The 21,908-nt window shown below is 48.0% G+C and overlaps 1 long non-coding RNA gene across 1 annotated transcript; it reads right to left on the bottom strand.

Moving 5' to 3' along the window:
• Nucleotides 1-3,589: 3,589 nt before the first annotated feature.
• LOC103888020 lies at nucleotides 3,590-9,634 on the bottom strand. Its single transcript, XR_652349.3, has 3 exons — nucleotides 9,383-9,634; nucleotides 7,538-7,699; nucleotides 3,590-3,738 (listed from the first exon to the last, which is right to left on the bottom strand). It is a non-coding gene; the product is annotated as an uncharacterized LOC103888020 (long non-coding RNA).
• Nucleotides 9,635-21,908: the final 12,274 nt, after the last annotated feature.

Below are 21,908 nucleotides of genomic sequence, written 5' to 3'. Positions count from 1 at the left end.
AAAGAAGAAAGCTCCAGACTGTGTTCATATATATGTGTATGAGCTTGTAATAATGTGTGGAAGAAAATATACCAGACTATTGATATTGATTTCTTTTCTTTTTTGTATTTATTTTTTGTGTGTGATGGCTTACCACAGCCTCAACCTCCTGGGCTCAAGTGATCCTCCCACCTCAGCCTCCTAGTCTCTGGGACTGCAGGTGCATGCCACCACACCTGGCTAATTTTTCTATTTTTCTTAGAAACCAGGTCTCTCTATGTTGCCCAGGCTGGCCTCAACCTCCTGGGCTCAAAAAATCCTCCCACCTCAGCCTCCCAAAGTACTGGGATTACAGGAATGAGCCACCAAGCTCGGCCTTAATATTGTTTTTTGTTTGTTTGTTTGTTTGTTTTGTTATGTTTTGTTTGTTCATTTGCAACATGAGATTATAAGGGAAACCAAAATACTTTCTATATTCATTTCCACATTATATAATAATATATAGTTGTTCTGAAAGAATATATTTCTCTTATAAATGAACAATTATAAAGTTGACTTGAGAGCTAATCAAAAGTCAAAAAGTCCTAAGGGCTGGATACAAGGGACCACTGAGATCCCTCCCAGCTGCTACAACCTGGGGACACCCATCTCCTTCCCCAGATTGGCATCAAGGTCCATTTATGTTAAAGATTCAGTCACCTGGAACCAGGCAAGATCCTCCTGGCAATGTTCATTCTAGTGTGCCCACTGCAGAGTCCATCTAGGAGAGACCCTGACCCCTGAAGTTGGATTTTGGGGCCAGATAGCACCTCACAATCTTAACCCATCCTGGGGACTTGCAAGTGGAAAGACAAAGCAATACCCTCTCTCTCCTCAGGTTCTCCCAGAGCATCACCTGACTCCACTTTACCCTGTGAAACTCACACCCAGGCCCATATGGGGTTCTCTGGGGACTAAGGAGAGATCTGAGAGCCCAAAACAGATGCCCCTTTATCAACTAAGATGAATCCAAAGGTTAATGAAACAAAGCTACCCGTCCGTTGAGGGTTCAGGGCCTGACTGGCCTGGCATATTTCTAAATTCTATAGCTCTAAGCTCCCTAAGAATAGGAGCTATCAGACCCCTCCTAGCTCTGATTTACAACCCAGACCACTACAGCTCTGACTGGACAGAGGAATGGCCTTGCATTCTTTTCTCATAAGCGATTGCAGACCTTAAGCGATTTTCAGCTAGCTTATAGAGTCTGTGTGCCAACTGTCTTTCTGTCCTATAGTTCACCTTTCGATGTGAAGAGCCAAATTCTACCTCATTTTAATGCTAAAACCCCACCCCAAAGTGAAGATGGGATGTATGTTACATATGTATTTACCTAGTGTGTGCGTATGTGCCCAGCTCCCCTCATGAATGTATATATCTTTTCTCCTAAACCTGCTGACTACGTATGACTCTATTGTGTAACATGGACGCTGTGAGGCAGAAAATCCAACCTGTCCTTTCTCTCTTCAAAAAGAGAGCACCTTTAATCCATGCTGGAGACTTTTTCTTCCCAGCTTACAAACTGATATTACCCATAAAGCTCTTTTTTACTATTTAGCCATCTGGTGGTCTTCTGGATGACAAAGCCATGCCATATCTCATGGAGATGATCTAAGAAGCATCCAAAAAGACTTCAGGTCCTATGTGGCCTTTGGTACAGCCATTGTGGGAGTACCACACACAAACACAGCCAAGAAGGATGCTGGCACCAGAGGGTCCCCTGAGAGCCACCCTCAGCCCTCCCATTGGTGTGCCAGGCTTCTCAGAGTTATGCTCAGAGAAGGACCCAGTTACTCAGGCTACGATGATGTTTTTTTCACCTCTTTTAACAAAAATATTGAAATATGTCACAAGCTTAGAAAAACATAAAAGATATAAATGTGCACGATTTATTTAAAAATTCTAAACACCTGTGTGACTACCACTCGCATGAAGACATATGTTGCCTGAAACTCCTCATGTGATCCGCCTTAATCATGCCCCTTCCCTGAAATAAAACACTATGGTCAACCACTTCGTAGCTTTCTTTTATATCTCTACCACCTTAGCAAATATCCCAGGACAATATTTCAGCTTTGTCGGCTTTGAATTTAAAATAAATTAAGTCATATTATATGTATTTGTGTCAATATAAAAATTATCCATGTTATGAAGTGTACTGTGGTTCATTCATTTTCACTACTGTATAGTATTCTGTTGTATGATTACACCACAGTTACTCATTCTGCCTTTGATAGGTTTTTGGTTGTTTCCAGTCATTGCCTATTGCAGACCATGCTGCTCTGATTATTATGTATATATCTCCTAATGTTGTATACAAACAGAAGTATGTCTAGACATAAGTGGAATTGCTGGGTTACAGGGCTTGCATATCTCCAAATTTACTAGATAGTGTCCAACTGTTTACCCAAATGGCTATACAAATTTACACTCCCACCAGCAGTGACAAAATTCTCAGTACTACACTATCTCACCATAACTTTATGGATGTTCTTTCTCTTCTAAGAGTCTTTGAAGATGCTGGTCCTTCTTCCCACAGTATTTCCTTTCCCTACTTTTTATTTATCTTGTTAGCTGTAGGTCATCATTAAGGACTCTTCCTCTTGTAGCTTTCCCTGACTCCTTCAGTCCTGGTTATGTGCCACCCCGGCTCCCACAGCCCCCTACATTGTCCCCTCTATCATAGGTATTACATTGCCTGCTCCCCTCCCTATCCTGCCCCCCACCAGACTGGGGACTCTCTGAAGGCAGGGGTGTATCTTGTTCCAGTGCTGTGCCTGGCACACACAGGTGCTCAATTCATGATTGCTGAATAAACAGGTAAAACTAATTTCTCTTCTCAACCCATGGCTCTCCTCAACCATCAGGAAGCCAGGTGAGTATTAAGGCTTTTCAGAGAAATGTTGCCAAAACAATAAATAATAACTCTGGGGAAATTAATTGTTAGATCTGGCTCTTTCATTAGTAGCTCATCAAAGGACTGTGAGCCCCCAGTGGGACTCTTAAAAATAAGTAACCGATCAGCATGGAAGGAAGGGCATCCTCTTCCCAGCACCCCCTGCCGCCACCACCACCACCAACACACAAACAGACACACCTCCACGAATTGCAGGTCCTGGCCATTTAACACAGTTATTACCAACTCCCACTTAGTGAATTATGAGCAAGAGCCTCGAGAGAGCTTTCAAAGATCTTCAAATGGATATTTAAAAGCATGCGATTGCTCAGTCAGGCTCAGCTAATGGCATTTATTACTTGGAGGACAGGGTATTTAAATAAAGCTGGATTTTTATTGTCATGGTCAAATAGTTCCTGAGAGGGAGGGTGGAAAGGAGAAGGAAGGGTGAAGGTGTAAGAATCGACTTCAATTCCGTTTGAGCAGATGTCAATCCCTTTATTCCCACTACAAGGCTGGTTCTCTCAGATGTCAGCATAATAATCACTAGGGCGGGTCTTGAGTAGGGTAACCCTGGCACAGGAGTGGGCAGATCATAGCATGGCACTGTGTTCCCCAGAACAGAACAGTCAGGACCCTGGACAGCTCACAGTGTCCGCTGAGGATCTGTTGGTAGGTTCTGACAGTTCATTCTTCCCAGGGTCCTTCCACTGATGTTTTAGTGGAGGTCCCTCATTTATCCCCACTCTAGTCTGGAATGGAGATAACCAAGGGCATTCACTCTCTCCTGGCTTCATCAGTCGTCCTAGGGGTCCCCATGTACTCTTCTGAATGACAAGGGGCGAGATGAAGATGAGTTGAAGTTAGTTATTATTGGCCTCGAGGAGCTTGCATTAGTTGTCTATTGCTGCATACCAAACCACCTCCAAAACTTAAAGGCTTAAAACAATAACGACATATTATTTTCTCACGAGTCTGTAGATGAACTGGGTGATTCCTCTACTGGTCTTGCCTGGATAACTCATGCAAATACAATTGGCTGGTGGATCAGCCGGGGCTGAAGGATCAGGCAGTGAGTATGTGTTTAATGGAGGAGGTGATTAAGGGATGAGTCTGGGAGATGAATGTGTGTTCTCCAGGTAGGAAAGACTGAGCAGAAAATTTTAAGAAGAGGAAGCAACATGAGAGCAAAGGTATGAAACAACAGGCGGCTGTTTGAGACCCATGGGAACTGGCAAGTGGTTCCGAATGACCAGCTCATAAGAGAGAGTTGGAGGAGAAAAATTTCAGATAACTCTGGGGAGGCAGTTAGGGCATTGAGTATCATGTAGGACAATTGGCTTTATCTCACAGGTGTTGAGGAGACCTGGAGTGATAGGTGTTATTTAAATGAATTAGACTACATACCAGGCACAATGCTGAACATTGGAGATGCAACATTATCTCACTTAATCCTAGCCATTATCACCATTTTACACATGAAGAAATTGAGGCTTACCCAGGATCACACACAGGTGTCTGGCTCCAGAGTAATTGTTTTAGTTATTATATTCCATAGCCCTTCTGAAGGGGCTTTGAGTTGGGAGTGTAACAGGTAATGAGGAATGGAATAATATTAAATTTGCATATTAGCAAAAAAAAAAAGGTTGAAAGGGGTGTGGGGAATTCCATAATTAAATAAACATAGAGACTATTGGGTTAAACAAAGTTTATCAGAAACCTAGTGCTGCTGGACTTCTCAGAGCCTTTAATACGCTAATGTGAACTAGAAAGTAAGCCCTTTTATTGACATGTCTATTCCCAATACCCCAAATAGTGTCAAACATATAGTAGATGCTCAATAAAAGTGTACTGAATTAATAAATGAGTGAATGAATTTATGTTGGGAAGCGGCAAGGGCTTCCATATTTCAAAATTGTTTATAGAAATGTGAGGTGAGAGCTTGCCAAACACCAGATCCTGGACGAAGCACGAGGACACGAAGATAAGTTGACATGCCCATGCCCTCGGGAAGTGCCTAGTCAGAAAGTATTTTCTCATTTTACACAGGATTTAATTTTTATGTAATTCTCAACAATCTTGTGAGGTTTTCTATCTCATGAGAAAAGTAAGGCTCAGAGAGGTGACATGACTTTCCTAAGGACTTAGAACCAGGATGAAAACTGCCAGCACCTTGCCTGATGGATGTTACCCCTGCATTGGCGGAGGAGAAAAACGTGGTGGGTGGCTTGGAAATTACCACCCCGTCTACACACTAGAATTCTGAACAAGCCAGGATTCTGGCCAGGACCACACTGTCCCTTCAGACAGGGTATCTGAGATTGTTACTGTTTCTTCCTGCTATGGGAGCAACTTGCTTCTCTGTGGCTTGACCACCCAGGAGAATTCTGAAGCAGGGAAGCAGCTAATGCGAGGCTGTGACTCGGGCTGCCTAGGCCCCTCAGTGGGTGGACCTTTCCTACAGAAGTCCAGCCCATTGGCAACATACAAGCCTTCTTGCTCTGGGTGCAGGAGAAGTGGTGGGGGAGTTCCCTCCATCATTAAAGGGCCCTGTGTCCTGTGGTCACAGTCACACATATAGTGTAACTATATGTGATAGTCCATACATGCACAGAGACACATGCACACACATACACAGAACCTAGATTCTATATGCACACACACACAAAGCACATCCGTAACAGAGAATGCAAGTGCACGTACACACATATTCTCATATACAGAGTGCATACATACAAATGCACAGGGCATGTCCACATAGGTGGGTTTGGACACACAGGCATAATCACATGCCTGATAGCCATCACTCACCCCATGCTGCAATTCCTCTCTGGAGGGAAAGGGTAGGAGGTAACTGGAGAGGAAAAGGGTGCTGAGGCAGAGGGGCCTGGGGGAACTAGTGACATGCTATCCTTAGACATGACAGCTCTGGCCTAGGTTGGCTGTTTTAGAAGGTCTCTCCCTTCAGCCACAGGTTGTCTGTTGTACCATCAGTTGGGAGGCCCTAGTGGACCTGGCCTCTTGGAGATTGTAGCTCTTGTAACAAAATAGTCATCTTGACAGGTAGAGGAACTTAAAAGAGGTTCTCCTAGGACCAGGGGCACTTGTACAACCCCATTTAATACTCCTGAAATAAGCTGAATTAACCCCATAATTTTAGGAGCCAGAATCATCCCATCACTTATTTCTTTGAATCAAATGTGATCAGTTTTAAATCCTCATCCACCTGGCCAAGAAGGAAATTAACTGGTCCTAATGAAGCTTCTTCACCACACCCCTACCCTTGCTAGTGGAAGAAAGGTCACAAGGGTTTATCCAGAGCAGGTCATGTGGGGAGAATTCTCTTTTCTTCCATTTCCACTGGTCACTGCTGAAAAGCTCATTGTCCAAACTCACATAGTCCCTTGAAGACAGTTGCTACTGAGGCCTGAATGTCAAGCATGAGCACAGGGGCCCCTGCTGGGTCTGGAAACCCTGATGCCCTGGACCTTTGCTGGGTCTACCCTTCCTAGGGGCAACTTCTCTATTGGCCCAGGTAGAGAGCTGGTGTTGATGGCCAGCTCTCCTCACTCTCTCCATCCTTTCATTCACCAAATGTTTGAGGGCCTCCAAAGAGTCAGGCACTGGGCAGACAGTGATGAACAGGACTATCCTCAAAGAGCTCCCAGGAAAGGCAGACAGTAACCACATAATAACTCTCAGATTGGCAATGTCTGCCTACCCTCTCCTCCCAGATGGGAGGCTGGAGGCATTCAAATCAGTCCGTTTTTCTTTGCCATTGCACTCTTTTGGGCATGAGCTGACTGTCTTCAGCTGCACCCAAGTCTTTTAGGGTCCTCTTACATGAGAGTGAATTATCTGCCCCATTCCCCAGAGGTTGGGCAGCCACCACCTGATGCAAATAATAGCAGAGTTCCCTTCATCATTTCTCTAAAGGAGGCCCCGACCCTTCCTATAGAGAGGCTTCTAGGTGGCCTTCCTGAGCATCCCAGGGTTCTAGAAGTGGGTGTGCAATTCTCTCTCTCTCACACACATACCCCACACCCCAAATGAGATTATTATAATAAGTTCCTAGAGCATAATCAGTTAAAAGAACCACTGAAATATGCCTTCTTTTATAACCCTGATTCTCAACACAAACTGATCTACTCCAGCAGACTTAATTCAAATGAATTGCACGTTCTCAGCACTATAAAAATGACTTTATCACAGTCAAGAGAGAAAGATTAGATGAAATGAATATGTGGGTGATTGAATACAGGATGTCCAGTGACAGGGGATGGAGGATGTGGGTTTGCTATCTCGGTTCAGTCTCGCTTTATGATATTCTCAGGGCTGCCCTTTCAATGGGCAGAGGCAGGATGGCCACAGGGTAAACACTGCTCCAGCCATGCCTGGCAGCTACCACCTGGCACAGAGAATGGCCAGCCTGAGATGGCCTGGCCACATCCAGCCTCCTGCTGTGGTTAGCTTAAAGGAAGCACAGAGGTAGGAACTGGAAACAGCCTGCCTGTGTTTGGACACCATCAGTCCCACACAATAGCTGTGTGGCCCTAGGTAAGCTGGTTTACTATGGTCTCACTTTCTCCATCTGGAAAATGGGAATGATTACAGCAAGGGCCTCACCAAGTTTGCTGTGAAGATCGAATGTTGTAACACACACATGAAGTGGAGTGCTGGTCCCACAGTCAAGGACTAACCAGGCGGACTTAGTATCAGCATCTCTCTTCTCAGCGAGATCTCTGCTGCTGTTCTGGGCCTGGCTGGGGCAACATGGAGCCTCTGACCCTTTGAGAAGAAATCATCTAAGTTAGGAGGAGCCTTGGGCTGAGTGTGAGGATGCTTCTGACCCTTTCCACCAAGCCATAGCATCCATGTACTGTGCTGTGACTTGGTAATAGTGCAACCAACTTAGGTTCAGATCCTGGCCCTGCCGTTTACTAGCTGTGTGAATTTGGGCATATTACTCAACCTCTCTGGGCCTCATTTTCCTCATGTGTGTAAATGGAGCTACCAAGAGTTCTTACTTCATAGGGTTAACATGAGGACTGAGAAAACCCATCTGCAGCAGGCAACACAGCCCTGGTGTGAAGGAGGCACTCAATAAGCATGGGCTATTATTCATCCATTATCCTGATGGTATCTCATGGTACTGCTCCTCACATTCTGACTCTAGATTTTATCTACTAGGCTGTTTTGTTTTGAGACGGAGTCTCACACTGTCACCCAGGCTGGAGTGCAGTGGTGTGATCTCAGTTCACTGCAACCTCTGCCTCCCAAGTTCAAGTGATTCTCCTGCCTCAGCCTCCCAAGTAGCTGGGACTAAAGGTGCACGCCACCACACCTGGATAATTTTTGTATTTTTAGTAGAGATGCGGTTTCACCATGTTGGCCAGGCTGAACTCCTGGCCTCAAGTGATCCACCCACCTCGGCCTCCCAAAGTGCTAGGATTATAGGCATGAGCCACTACACCCGGTCTAGATTTTATCTACTAGGTTGTGAAGCAACTATTCATTCATGTATTTATTGAGCAAATCGCTATTTAGTGCTGAGCTCAGAATGCAGTAATGAACCAGCAAGGCCGGGACCCTGCACTGCCTCATTCATTCATTGATGCATTCTTTCCGCAGAGACTAGGCAACGGTGCCCCAGGTCCTGGAAATACTGTAAAGAACCGAGTAAAGCCCCTGTCCTCAAGGAGCTCACAGTTTTGTGGGGGAGGCAGAAAAGAAACCAACAGACAAATCCAAATACAACTTTAGGTGGTCAGTTCTGTGAAGAAACTGTGAAGTGGGTAGGGTATGAGGATGGGGAGGGTCTTACAAAAGGTGGTCATGGAAGGCCTCTCAGAGGAGGGGACGCTGAACAGAGGCCTGTGTGAAATGAGAGCCTACTTATGCAGGTGTGGAAAGTACAAGGTTAGGAAGGGGGTGGGAGAACGAGGTCTCCCTCATCTGCTCAGCCCAGCAACCCTCATTCCTTCCTCCTTTCTCAGAGAGACGTCCCCCCGCCCATATGGTCACGGAAGTCAGAATCTTCGAGGTGTCCTCATTTTCCCCCTCACCCCTAAACTTAACTAGCCACTGGTTCTGTAGATTTTACTCCCTAAATAGTCTTCTTTTGCGTCTGTCCCCCAAGACCTCACCGACATTTTCTCCTACCCGGACCACGGCAGAAACCTCGTCTTCCCTGGTCCTCTGGACTCGTCTCAGTCTCCGCCTCCCAAAAGCCAAAGGGGCCTTTGCAGAACACAAATGTGACCAAGACCCCTGCCCACCTCCACCCCTAGTCTCCCTGCAAATCCCTGCTGTCCTCAAGAACCATCCCAGACCCTTTGCTGGAAATTCGAAGCCCTCTAAGACCTAACCCCAACCCCATCCTCGGCTCTGGGCCTCGTGGACTCTCCTCCAGGAGGCCTTCCCGGATCCCAAGGGCTGGGTTTGAGGGTGTCCCGGAAATCCTGCCCGAACCTTAGATATGGGTGTCCGCAGTGGATGAAGGAACTGATGGCGCCGGGAAGACTGTGCTGGGAGTCGGACTGAGCACAATTCAATTTAAAACTCCCTTCCCACCCCCACCCAGGGAAACAGGAAAGCGGGGCTGGCGGCGCCTACAGTTTGCATTCCTAGCTGGGGCGAGCGGGCGACGGAGAACAAAAGGGCGGTAATGATCCGCAGCTGGGCGAGCAGCGAGCTCGGCCGACGGAGACACCCGACCACCGGCGGGCGCCGTGCGCACTGCGCCTGCGCGGCCAGTGGGCGGGGCGCAGCGGGGCTCTGGGGGCGGGGTGGGGACGGCCTGGTGTGTGAGTACGGGCGTGGGGGCGGGGCTTGGTACGGGGGGCGGGGCTTGACGCACGGGGGCGGGGCCTGGTGTGGGTGGGCGGCCGCGGACGCCTGGGACCCGGCAGGCGCCTGGCGCTTCCTTCCCGACCAGCTGCTAGGCGCCGCTCCGCTGTCATCAGGCTGGCAAGGAAAAGCCCCGCGTTCGCCGGTCGGCGCGGAGCCGAGCAGATAGTTGTTGATTGCAGAGAAAATGAGACCACCACGATTAAACAATGGCGGAAAGCGGCTACGACGCCGACAGGGCGCCCTAGCATCCCCTCCGTCCCGCTCGCGGGGACACGGGGAGCGAAGAGGGAGCGGAGCTGAGCTGAGGGCCCGCGCAGAGAGGGGGGCGAGCGCTGCCGGCTCTGGGCTGGAGGCTGGGGGTACGGGCCCCAGGGCTGCACCCTGCAGCCCTGAACTTAACGTCCCTCTCGGCCCCCAGAGGACCCGGATCCCGCTACCCTAGGTCCAGCTTTGAGTATTTCCGGACTTAGGGCACTGGGGTTGGGCCATCCTTTCTGACTCCAGACGCGCATGAAACCCTGACTCCTCACCGTGGTCGATAAGACCACGAGTGATCGGGCTCCAGACTCATCCCGCACCACGGCGCCCCTTAGTGTGACTCACACGTTCGTTGTCCTTTCTGTTCCTCAGACAAGCCCATCGCTTTCCTGATTCCCTCTGCCTTGGAAAGCTGTCGACCCACCCTTTGCATGACTGGCTCCTTCAGGTGTCGACTTAACTATCACCGCCTGCAAGAGGTCCTCCCTGACCCTCTGACCAGAAGTGGAGCCCCCACCCCTCCGTCATTCTGTATGATAGCGTCCGGTTCATTCCGTTCTTTTTCAAGGCGTGAAGTAATTTTGTAATTAGGTAGTTTCCCATAAACTTCATAAGATCAGGGACCTCCTCTTTACAGCTTTCCCAAGTCCCCATCTGAGTGCCTGGCAAGTCTTAGGTTCTGATCCCACCCCTTCTCCTTCCGAGGATGTGTTTCTCACAGCAGCATTTACATATTTAAAGCCAGGACACAGCCCTAAATTGTGTAGGGAACCTAAATTCCAAGCCTGGAAGTAGTGTATCCAGTGAGGTCATTAGGGTTGATTTTTGGAGCTAAATAATAATAGGCCAGGTACGGTGACTCACATCTGTAATCCCAACATTTTGGGAAGCCGAGGCAGGAGGATCGCTTGAGCCCAGGAGCTTGAGAGCAGCCTGGGCAGTATAGTGAGACCTCTTCTCTACAAAATAAATAAATGTGGTGGCACGCGCCTGTAGTCTAAGTTACCCAGGAGGCTGAGGAGGGAGGATCGCCTGAGCCCAGAAGGTGGAGGCTGCAGTGAGCCTTCACTGCACCACTGCACTCTAGCTTGGGCAACAGAGTGAGACTCTGTCTCAAAATAATAATAGTAATAGTCATCATCATCATAAATATTACTAACTTAGCACTTATCATGTGCCACGCCCTGTACTGGTGGTATAAATGTTAGTTCAATTCATCCTCATATCAATCTCAGCTTATTTGTGCTGTTAAGCACTGCCAGATATCATGCCTCCACCTGGAGGGAAGAATATGATGTTTGCATTAAACAGGGGTTGCTGACAGGGGTTATGGGGAGGATCGAGAAGATGCAGGGCCAACTGAGGGGTCTGCTACTTGGTGCCCAGCATTGGAGACTTGCTGAATTCAAGGCCAGGCTCTTCTTTTTTATAATCTATGTATCTTGGGAAAGTCACTTAACTTTCTCAAGACTCTCAAAAACTTTCTCAAGTTTTTGCATCTTAAATGAGGTCAGCGTTGGGCTCTCCCCTCCTGGCCTGACTGGGATTCAAGTGGAAACCAAGTGGAAACTAAGAAAGCACTTTGCAGTCCATGTGACGGTGACTGGCCTAAAAACAATTTGCTGTTGATGATTGCAGAACCCCCTCCCCAAACTGCAGTTTAGAAGCCACACAAGCAAGTAAATAAAGATGCCTAATGAGTAATAAGAGCAAACACCTGGTTCTCACTGTGTCTTACTGCTGTGCCAGGTGCTTCACGTACATTGACTGATTCACACCTCAGAACACACTTACCGGAAAAGCATTGTTATTATCATCATTTTGCAGAATAGGAAGCTGAAGCACAGAGAGGTTAAGTAACTGGCCTAAGGTCACCCTGGGGGGAGTGGCAGAACTGTACTGGAACCAGGCAGCTGGGCTTCATCATCAGTCCCTTCAACCTTTTGCTGCATCTCAAAAGTTAGTGTTGCCATTTTTAAGAGGCAAACTAGATGACCCAGTGGTTGCAACTCCTTTGGGGTAAGTCCCCTCTCTTCACTGAGGCCTGATTATTTTATCGTAAAAATCTTCTGATTATGATGACAAAGCTGAATGTTTTTAGGCAAGTCTTGTTTACTGTCATCTCATATGATTATTTTTGTTTGTTTGTTTGTTTTGAGACAGGATCTCACTCTGTTGTCCAGTCTAGGGTACAGAGGTGCGACCTTGACTCACTGCAACCTCTACTTCCAGGGCTCAAGTGATCCTCCCACCTTAGCCTTCTGAGTAGCTGGGACTACAGGAGCATGTCACTATGCCAGTCTAATTTTTAAAATTTTTTGGAGAGATGGGATCTCGATATATTATATTGCCCAGGCTGGCCTCCGACTCCTGGCCTCAAGTGATTCTTCCCCTTTGGCCTCCCAAAATGCTGGGATTACAAGCGTGATTGCCCAGCCTACACACAAGCCATTGTTGGCAGGGAAAGGCGCATTTTAAGGATTGACATGGTGGGACAGGAAGAGCCCTAAGCTCAGAGTCAAGAGGACCTGAGCAGCAACCCTGGCTATGGCATGGACTTGCATACATATCCTTGCACTCCTGGGTCTCCAAACACAACAACTGGCATCATTGCTCACAATGTGCTAGGAACTATGACAAGCATTTTATATGCACCACAATAAGCCTTTGAAGCTTGGATTATCACCCTCACTTGGAGGACGAAGAAACTGAGGCTCAGGAGTGTGAAGTACCCTTTTTGGGAGTGTGGACAGGGGGTGGTCCTTAGACCCAGGAAGGGAAGCCAATGTTGCTCTCTAGGCAGGGAGGGAGAGGCAGGGCAGCCTGGTCTCTTTCACAGCTAAGAATAGTTAAAAGGCAATTACGATGCTAATTTCAGCGCTAATGGCTACCGCAGCTGAGACTTGGGAGCTGAAAGGTGCTGTTAGCGGAGAGTTGCTAGCCAGGGCCCGCAAACAGTCCCCTCTCCCTGGAGACCCCTGGGCTGTGGCTGAGTCACGGCAGAGACATTGGCTCATTGTGCCCTAAATAAAGCAGCCACTGGTCCTGGACAAGGCTCAGCTCTTCCAGGTCCTTCCGCAGTGTCCCTCAGAGTAAAGGAAGAATAGCCAGGAGTCTGGGAGGGCACTGTGGACCTCATGGGTGATAAAGATGCTCAGGAAATCCCACTTTTCCCTCCCCCTTTCCCTCCCTTCCTGCAACAGGCACAAAAACAACAATAACAACAAAATGTGTTTGTCTATTGGAGGTAGGCTGCCTGTAGCTCATCAGCCATGTGGCTTTGAGCAATGTATTTTATTTCCTGTGCCTCGGTCTCCTCATCTGTAAAATGGGGTTGACAACAATAGTACCCATTTCACAGGGCAGTTCTCAGTTTTAAATGACACTGCTCTGGTAAAGCCTGTGGCATGATGCTCATACACAGTAAGTGCTCAATCAGAGTGAGCTGCTGGAATGGGGGTAACGTTGGGCGGTGTGCTGGGATGTCATGCCAAGATGTACAAAGTCCTTGCCTTGTGCTGGAGGGACAGCTAAGCGATTAGAGAACAGCTTGAGAGGTAATGGGGAGGGCTGAGGAGGCTGTGGGGTCACAGCGATGGAGAGTGGCTGGTGGGGAGAGGGCTTCACGGAGGAAGTGGCATCTCAGCCAAGGTCACTAGTGAGTATGAGTTCAAGGTGGAGGATGCTTTCAGGAGATTTCTTCTCCATAACTGTCCCATCAGCAAATGCATCGGTGCTCAACAGAGCCCAGTGGTCAGTCACGCACATGCCATCATCTTCTCTCAGAAATCAGGACTCAGTTGAGGTCAGGAGCTCGAGACCATCCTGGTCAACATGATGTCTCTACTAAAAATACAAAAATTAGCCAGACATGGTGGTGCACGTCTGTAATCCCAGCTACTCAGGAGGCTGAGGCAGGAGGATCACTTGAACCTGTACTCTGTTGCCCACATGCGTACGCTGCCACAATCGTTGATCGTTGTAGCCTCAAACTCCTGGGCTCAAGGGATCCTCCCACCTTAGCCTCCTGAGTAGCTGGGACTACAGGCACTCACCACCATGCCCAGCTAATATTTTATTTTATTTTATTTTATTGCCCCGGCTGGTCTTCAACTCTTGGCCTCATGTGATCCTCCCATGTTGGCTTCCCAGAGTGCTGGAATTACAGACATGAGCCACCACGCCTGGCCCCAGAAAAGGTTTTTACAGATCCATTTATTGGAGCCGAGTTTCTCAAACTTGAATGTGCTCATGAATCGCCGGGAGATCCGGTTAAAGCGCAAATGCTGATTCAGTTGGTTTGGGGTGAACCTGAGCTTCTGCCTGTCTCACCAACGCCCATGTGGTACCAAGGCTGCTGGTCTGATGCTGATCCAGTGCAAAGTAACTAGAGCCCTTCTCACCCAGCGTTGTCAGGAGCTGTGGATGTGCCTGCCTCTGGTGATGTGGTGTGCCCATTGTGCCTCTCATCCCAACCCAGCATTCAGTTACATCATGTTGGTGGCCTGAAATCGGCCATAGTGAAAGTATCTATATCACAGAAGTCAGCAAATGCTAAAAATCAGGCCTCTTTTCCCTGGAACACAGAAACATTTATCAGCACACAACTACCTCCTACTTACCTCCGACTCCCCACCCTAAACCTAGACTGTTTCTTGAGAACCAAAATTTTCTTTTTCTCAGCTGTGTGTCTCCAGGGGTTAAGCGGCTCTGGCTGCATGTTCGAATCACCTGAGGAGTTGTAAAACAGTGACTCCCAAGCACGAAGGGGGTAGGTCGGTAGAGCTCAGACATCAGTATTAAAAAGAGGCCAGGCGCAGTGGCTCACGCCTGTAATCCCAGCACTTTGGGAGGCTGAGGCGGGCGGATCACCTGAGGTCAGGAGTTCGAGACCAGCCTGGCCAATATGGTGAAACCCCGTCTCTACTAAAAATACAAAAATTAGCCAGGCGTGGTGGCAAGTGCCTGTAATCCCAGCTACTTGGTAGGCTGAGGCAGGAGAATCACTTGAACCTAGAAGGCAGAGGTTGCAGTGAGCTGAGACCATGCCATTGCACTCCAGCCTGAGCGACAAGAACAAAACTCCGTCTCAAAAAAAAAAAAAAAAAAAAAAAAAGCCAGGTGAAAGTCTGACCCAAGAATACAGAACAAGATGATGGACTTTTGAACTAAATTGACTAGAAGACACTTTTAAAATAAAACTAAGCTAAACTAAACACAAACCCTCTGAAGCTGCCTTGCTGGTTTATAAGGAGGTCTGTAACTCCAGTTTGAAAAGTATGAATGCATGCCTGGGGTCCTCTCTGCTCCAGCCCCCACGAGGCCTGCCTGAACAACCTGTTTTCCAGCCTCTCTCCTTGCCTAAGTAGGTGCAGAAGAGTTAGTCACAGAGGCCAGCAGACATCATGGGCTGAAGAAGCACAGGCATGAGACAGGTACCTGCATTCTCCTCTCCCCACCCACCGTAGACACCATGACTTCATCACCCCGGAACTCAGACTTCACCTCAGAATCCCTCCCGTGTGGCCCAGGCACCCATTTCCAAATATGTTGATACCTGAATTCAACACTGTGTGGTCTGAGCAGCAACAAAAATTGCCTTCCCCACCTTTTTTGTGTGTGTGTGACTCCTTTAATTGTAGGTTGTTTCTATTTAATTGTCTGCTCTTATCTCTGGGTTCTTGATTCTGCTCTCTGCCTCTGTGCCATCTCCCGATGCCTCCAGCTCCCCAGCATGAGTGGCATTTTGCTTTGGAGCTGGGCACAGGGCCTAGCATAGATCAGGTATTTAAACCATGTGTGTTGATATTTGAGAATCTATGAATGAAAAACTAAGCTCTCCTGGTGTTTTGGTTATCTACTGTTTCATAACCAGCTACTTCAAAGCTTACTAGCTTAAAGGGAGAATAGTTTTATTTGCTCATGATTCTGTGGGTCAAGGACCTGGTCAGGGTTCCGCTGGAGGATTCTTCTGCTTCACATGGTATTATATGGCTTTACTCATGCAACTGGTAAATGATACAGATTTAAAGAGGGCCACTCCACGTGGCTGCTTGGGCTTCCTCACATCATGGTGTTTGGGTTCAAAGAAGGAGCATTTCAAGCTGCAAAGGTAGAATCTGCTAATTTCTTAGGGCTCAGTCTCAGAGTTATACAGTGTCACTACTGTCACATTCCACTGGCCAGACCAGCCACAGAGCCAGTCCCAATTTAAGAGGAAGGGAAATAGATTCCACTTCTTCATGGAAGGGGTGGCAAAGAATTGGCAGCCATCTTTAACCCACCAAATCTGGGGAGTTTACAGGTAGGGGACCCAGTAGGTACCCAATAAATATTTCTTAATGAATGAAGAAGTAAACTGCATTGCCAGAACTGGCTGGGCTCCCCCAGTTCATGCCCTGTCACCCAGATCCCAGGCCTGTCCAGCATCCCCTTGGACAAACTGAGACTTCACTCCTGACTCAGCTCCACATTGCAGCAGTAGGGTGACGGGTGAATTCCTACCCCCAGCCTGGCATGGGTGAGACAAGAGGAGGATGAAGGCCTTAAGAGTGGGGATCCCACAGCAGGGCATGGGTTGGGGCTTCCTACAAATGAGCCACACTTGGGGTCAGGGAGCCTGGGCTGCCCCGGGCCCATTTCCATTTCACGGAGTTGGAGAAAATGCTTTTTTTTTTTTTTTTTTTTTTTTTTGAGCACTAGAGGCAGAGAGCAATCTGGGTTGCTATGCAACCAGAGCCTGTGCCCAGCTGATAACACCAGAGGAATTAACTGTCCTTGTCCTGCTCAGGCTCTGGAGGAGGGGCTGACGGCTTCCCAGTGCCTCTGCCTCAGCCCTGCCAGCTGAACCTCTGGCCCTGTTATAAATGGGGGAGCCTGGAGCCAGGTCCCAGCCCCCTCTCCTTGCTTCACAAAGAGCAGCCAGGGGGATCCCCTTGTCTCCTGCCAAGGGGGCACCTTTGTTACAGTGTGAGAAGGGGGCTGCCTGCGGGTCCCTTAGACTCAGGGTGTCTCTGTCCTCTTTGATCTACTAATGAGCTGTGAATTAAAGACAAACCTGAACTCAGAGGGAGTCTTTAAGAAGGGGCGGGCTTGGAGTGAGGACAAGATGGGCAGAATGAGGCCAACTCCTGGGGCAACGGAGACACACAAGTACAGCTTCACCGGGGACCAGCCAGCACTGACCACACAACCCCCGAGGTCCGGGGAGAAGCAGGCCTGGAGAAGGCAAGATGTCTTGGTGGGCAGGGGAGCCGTTTGCAGGGCGGCAGGACTTTGGTATCATTGGAAGACCAAGGACACTCATGTCCAGTGTCTGTAAAGCTGAGGGCAGCCTGTTGGGGGGATTCAGGGGGTGAGTGGGCGAGACCCAGGGGGCCATATTTAATGTGTTCATTTCTACACTAGACTGGTACTCCTAAAGGGCAAGGAACATGTAATATATGGGATTCAGAGTCAGACCTGTGTTCAAATCCAGGCACTCACAGCTGTGTGACCTTGGGCCAGGCACTTCACCTCTGTGAACTTCCATCTTCTCAGCCACAAAATGGGAGTAATCATATCTACTCTACAGATTTGTCATAACGATGAAAGAGATCATATATCAGGTTGAACCACAGTAAACTGGCATTCTGTGGGTGAAAACTGGTGGAATCTTGGCTCTTTCATTTTGTTCAGCCTAAAATGACAAACACTGAGCACATAAGATCATTCAGTAAACAGAAGCAGCTATTGATGTCTTTTGTTGTGCTAGGTGGTGGTCCAATGTGCATGTTCAGTGAATGAATGAATGAAAAAAAAACAGGATCAGGGCTGAACAGGGGCTAAGTTGCAGTTGGCTGCCCCCAGGGCCCAAAAGATGCTGACAAGCATTATAGGAATCCTTGCCTGGGCCGGGAGAGTGACCAGATGACTCTAGGAGTCTGAGATCACAGCTCTTGCCTGTCTGCTCTGGGCGTGGGAGAAGCATTGCTCCCCACCCCTTGCCTTCTGTGTTTATTTCTCTTTCTTGCCCCACTTACTGGGGAAAAGTCTTGTTTTCAGGTTACCATGGTTACCATTTACTTGCACACTTACATCATGCCAGGCTCCAAGCTAAGCACTTTGCAGGCATTAACTCATTTACTCCTAACAACCACCTAACTTGAGTATTATTTTTTAACCCTTTGAGGTAGGGTTTTAAATTTTATTTTGGCAAGGTATACTTTACATGCATACAATTTACACACTCATTTTCAGCATCCAGTTCAATGAGTTTTGACAAATGTATATTTCCATGCAACTATCACCACAATCAAGAGGCAACATTTTCATCAACTCCAGAAATCCCCCTTGGACCTCTTTGGAGTCAGTTCTCCCACGGATTGTCCCAAGAATCCCCCCCTCCCCCAGCCCCAGGCAACGACAGCTGTGCTTTCTGTCACTGTAGATTTGTTCTGACTTTTCCAGCATTTCATATAAATGGAATCATACAGTGTCTATGTTTCATGTCTGGCTTCTCTTGCTCATGATTGGCTTGTTCCTTTTAATTGCTGAGTAGTTACGGACTGAATTGTGTCTTCCTGTACCCCTCAGAATTTGTAGTTTGAAGCCCTAACCCCCAAGGTGAGTGCATTTGGAGACAGGACCTTTAAGGAAGTAATTAGGTAAAAGGAATATCATAAGGGCTGGGCCCTTGTTCATAGGATGGGTGTCCTTATAAAAAGAGTGGGGGATGCCAGGAATGCACGCACACAGAGAAAAAGCCATGTGAAGTCACATCTGCAAGCCCAGGTGAGAGATCTCAGGAGAAACCAGCCCTGCCGGCACCTTGACCTTGGACTTCCAGCCTCCACAACTGGGAGGAAATGCATTTCTGTTGCATAAGCCACACAGGCTATGGTGTTTTGTTATGGCAGCCTGAGTTGGTGAATGCAGTAGTGTTCCACCAGGTAAGCAAGTCTCCTTATCCACCAGAGGGAGTGGTTTCATAGGCGAGGACAATGAGACTTAGAGACCCCCAGCTAAGGTCCCACAGATCAGCTAAGAACTAACCCCAGGTCTGTGGGACTATGGGACCCGAGTTCCAACTGGACAGAGCACAACATCAACAGGGAACTCATTTGAAGGCTGGGGAAGCGGAGTGCCCCGGGGGTCCTGCCTGCCCCTGCTGGAGCCCAGGGAGCACTGCTTGGTGCGAGGACATGGGTAAAAAGGAGGTGCCCTGGGAGGATCCTGCCAGGCCTCTAGTCTTTGCCCTCAGACACAGGACACATTGACTGGCACTTGGCAGGAGCCCAGCTGGAGGGGTGGTAGTGCCCCCAGGCTGGGGAGAGCAGATCCAGTGACTTAGTGAGGGACGGAGACCATCCTGGGAAAGATTCTGGTGAAGACTCTGCCCTGCCTTCCTGATCCTCAGTCTACTCATCTGCAAAATGGGGATGAGAATTTGCCTTTGCTGATCTCACAGAGGAGGGAGGAAAGAAGAGGGTGAGAGGAACAGAGAACCTCATCCTACGACACCAAGAGGTTGGGTGGGGAGAGTGATCACTCCCATTTCACAGATGAGAAAACCGAGGCCCAGAAAAGTGAAGGGACACTGGGATCTGGGCCAGCCCGCCAAGAAGCATCCCCACTGCCGATTGAAATGCTGCCTCCCAGCATGGGCTGATGGACCTTTAGTACCACAGGACAGAGATGCCATGATCAATGCCTGCCTTCCATGTGGGCAGGAAGGGCATGGAGGCTGGGGTTCTGTCCAATTTTGTTCATCTTCATATCATCTAGTAGAGTTCCTGGCACATGGCAGCTACCCAACCAATACTTGTGGAATGAATGAATGATAGCCATACTAAAAATAGAAAAAATTAGCCAGGCGTGGTGGCACACGATTGTAATTCCAGCTACTGGGGTGGCTGAGGCAGGAGAATTGCTTGAACCTGGGAAGCAGAGGTTGCAGTGAGCCGAGATTGCACCACTGCACTCCAGCTTGGGCAACAGAGTGATACTCCATCTCAAAAAAATAAAAAATAATAAAAAATAAACATAAAGAAACAGAAAGTACGATGATGGCTCCCAGGGTGGGGGTAGGGAGGGATGCAGAATTCGTGTTTAATGGGTACAGAGTTTCTGTTTGGGACGATGAAAAAGTTTTGAAGGTGGTGACGGTGGCACAACAATGTGAATGGACTTAATGCCACCAAATTGTGCACTCGAAAATGGTTAAAATAGTAAGATTTTTGTTATATATATTTTACCACAATAAAATTATACATACCAGCCAGGCACGGTGGCTCACACCTGTAACCCAGCACTTTGGGAGGCCAAGGCAGGCGGATCACCTGAGGTCGGGAGTTCGAGACCAGCCTGACCAACATGGAGAAATCCTGTCTCCACTAAAAATACAAAATTAACCAGGCATGGTGGCGCATGCCTGTAATCCCAGCTACTCGGAGGCTGAGGCAGGAGAATCGCTTGAACCCAGGAGGCAGAGGTTGCGGTGAGCTGAGATCACACCATTGGACTCCAGCCTGGGCAACAAGAGCGAAATTCTGTCTAAAAAAAAAAAATGTGTATATATATATATATTTGCTGTTTTAGCCCTTTCGACTATGCAATCCAGCAGTGGCATTAAGTCCATTCATATTGTTGTGAAAACATCATTTTAAAATTACAAAAACAAGCCCGGCTACATTATGAAATAAAATGTAAAGTTCATATGAATATTTGAGAGGAAATCATAAAATTTCACAAAAGAGCAACTTGTGTGGCTGCCTTGCAAGCTCTGAAGGGCAGCTAGTTCTGTCTGGTTCATGGCAGTATCCCCAGGTCCCATCACAAGGCTGTAGACAGAGGACACCATGAGAACATTTGATTTTAAATGTCAACTTGTATTTTATTTAATTAATTAATTTATTTTTGAGACAAGGTCTTGCTCTATAGCCCAGGCTGGAGTGCAGTAGCACGATCACAGCTCACTGCAGCCTCAACCTCCTGGGCTCAAGTGATCCTCCAACATCGGCTTCCCAAGCAGCTGGGACTACTGGCACATGCTGCCATGCCTGGCTAATTTATTTTTTATTTTTTATTTTTAGTAGAGACAGGGTCTCGTCCTGTTGCCCAGGCTGGTCTCAAACTCCTGGGTTCAAGCGATCCTCTCACCTCGGCCTCCCAAAGTGCTGGGATTACAGGCATGAGCCACTGCACCCAGCCTTCAACATTTATTTCAGATACATTCAGCGAGTGCATGTGCAGGTTTGTTATACGGGAGTATTATGTGATGCTGAGGTTTGGAGTATGGATCCTGTCACCCTGGTAGTGAGCACAGTACCCAATAGGTAGTTTTTAACCCACCCTCCCTCTCCCCCATAGTAGGCCACAGTGTCTACTGTTCCCATATTTATGTCCATGTGTGCTCAATGCTTAGCTCCCACTTATAAGTGAGAACATGCGGCATTTGGTCTTCTGTTCCTGTGTTAATTTATTTAGGATTATGGCAAGAATAGTGTTTTGAATGGATGAATGAATACTTGAATGAGCCAATGGGTAGAGTTCATGTTTGCTCCAAGCTCACCTGCACTTTCCTCTTCTCTTAGGGCCCTTTGTTGGGAAAATGTCAGGGAATATTGTCCCACAGTATTTCTGACTCAGAGGCATTCCCTGAGCCCAAGCCTTCTAGAGGCATTGGCTCAGCCCCTGAGGATTGGCGCCGGCCTGGGTGACGGTCCAGGGCTCCCCTCCCCTTCTCTAAGCTCCACTGTACTTCAGCTTGGGCAATAGAGCAAGACCCTGTCTCAAAAAACAAAAAACGAAAAACCAGCATGACAATAAGCGTTCTATTGTAATCTCCCAGATTTCAAAGGAATCTTTTTACTCATTATTTTAAAGGCCAGCACAAAACTTCATCTAT

This window comes from Papio anubis, chromosome 16 (assembly GCF_008728515.1).
Source record: "Papio anubis isolate 15944 chromosome 16, Panubis1.0, whole genome shotgun sequence".
Lineage (NCBI taxonomy): Eukaryota > Metazoa > Chordata > Mammalia > Primates > Cercopithecidae > Papio > Papio anubis.
The sequence above is the reverse complement of the archived record's forward strand: the minus strand, read 5'-3'. Positions and strand labels throughout refer to the sequence as shown.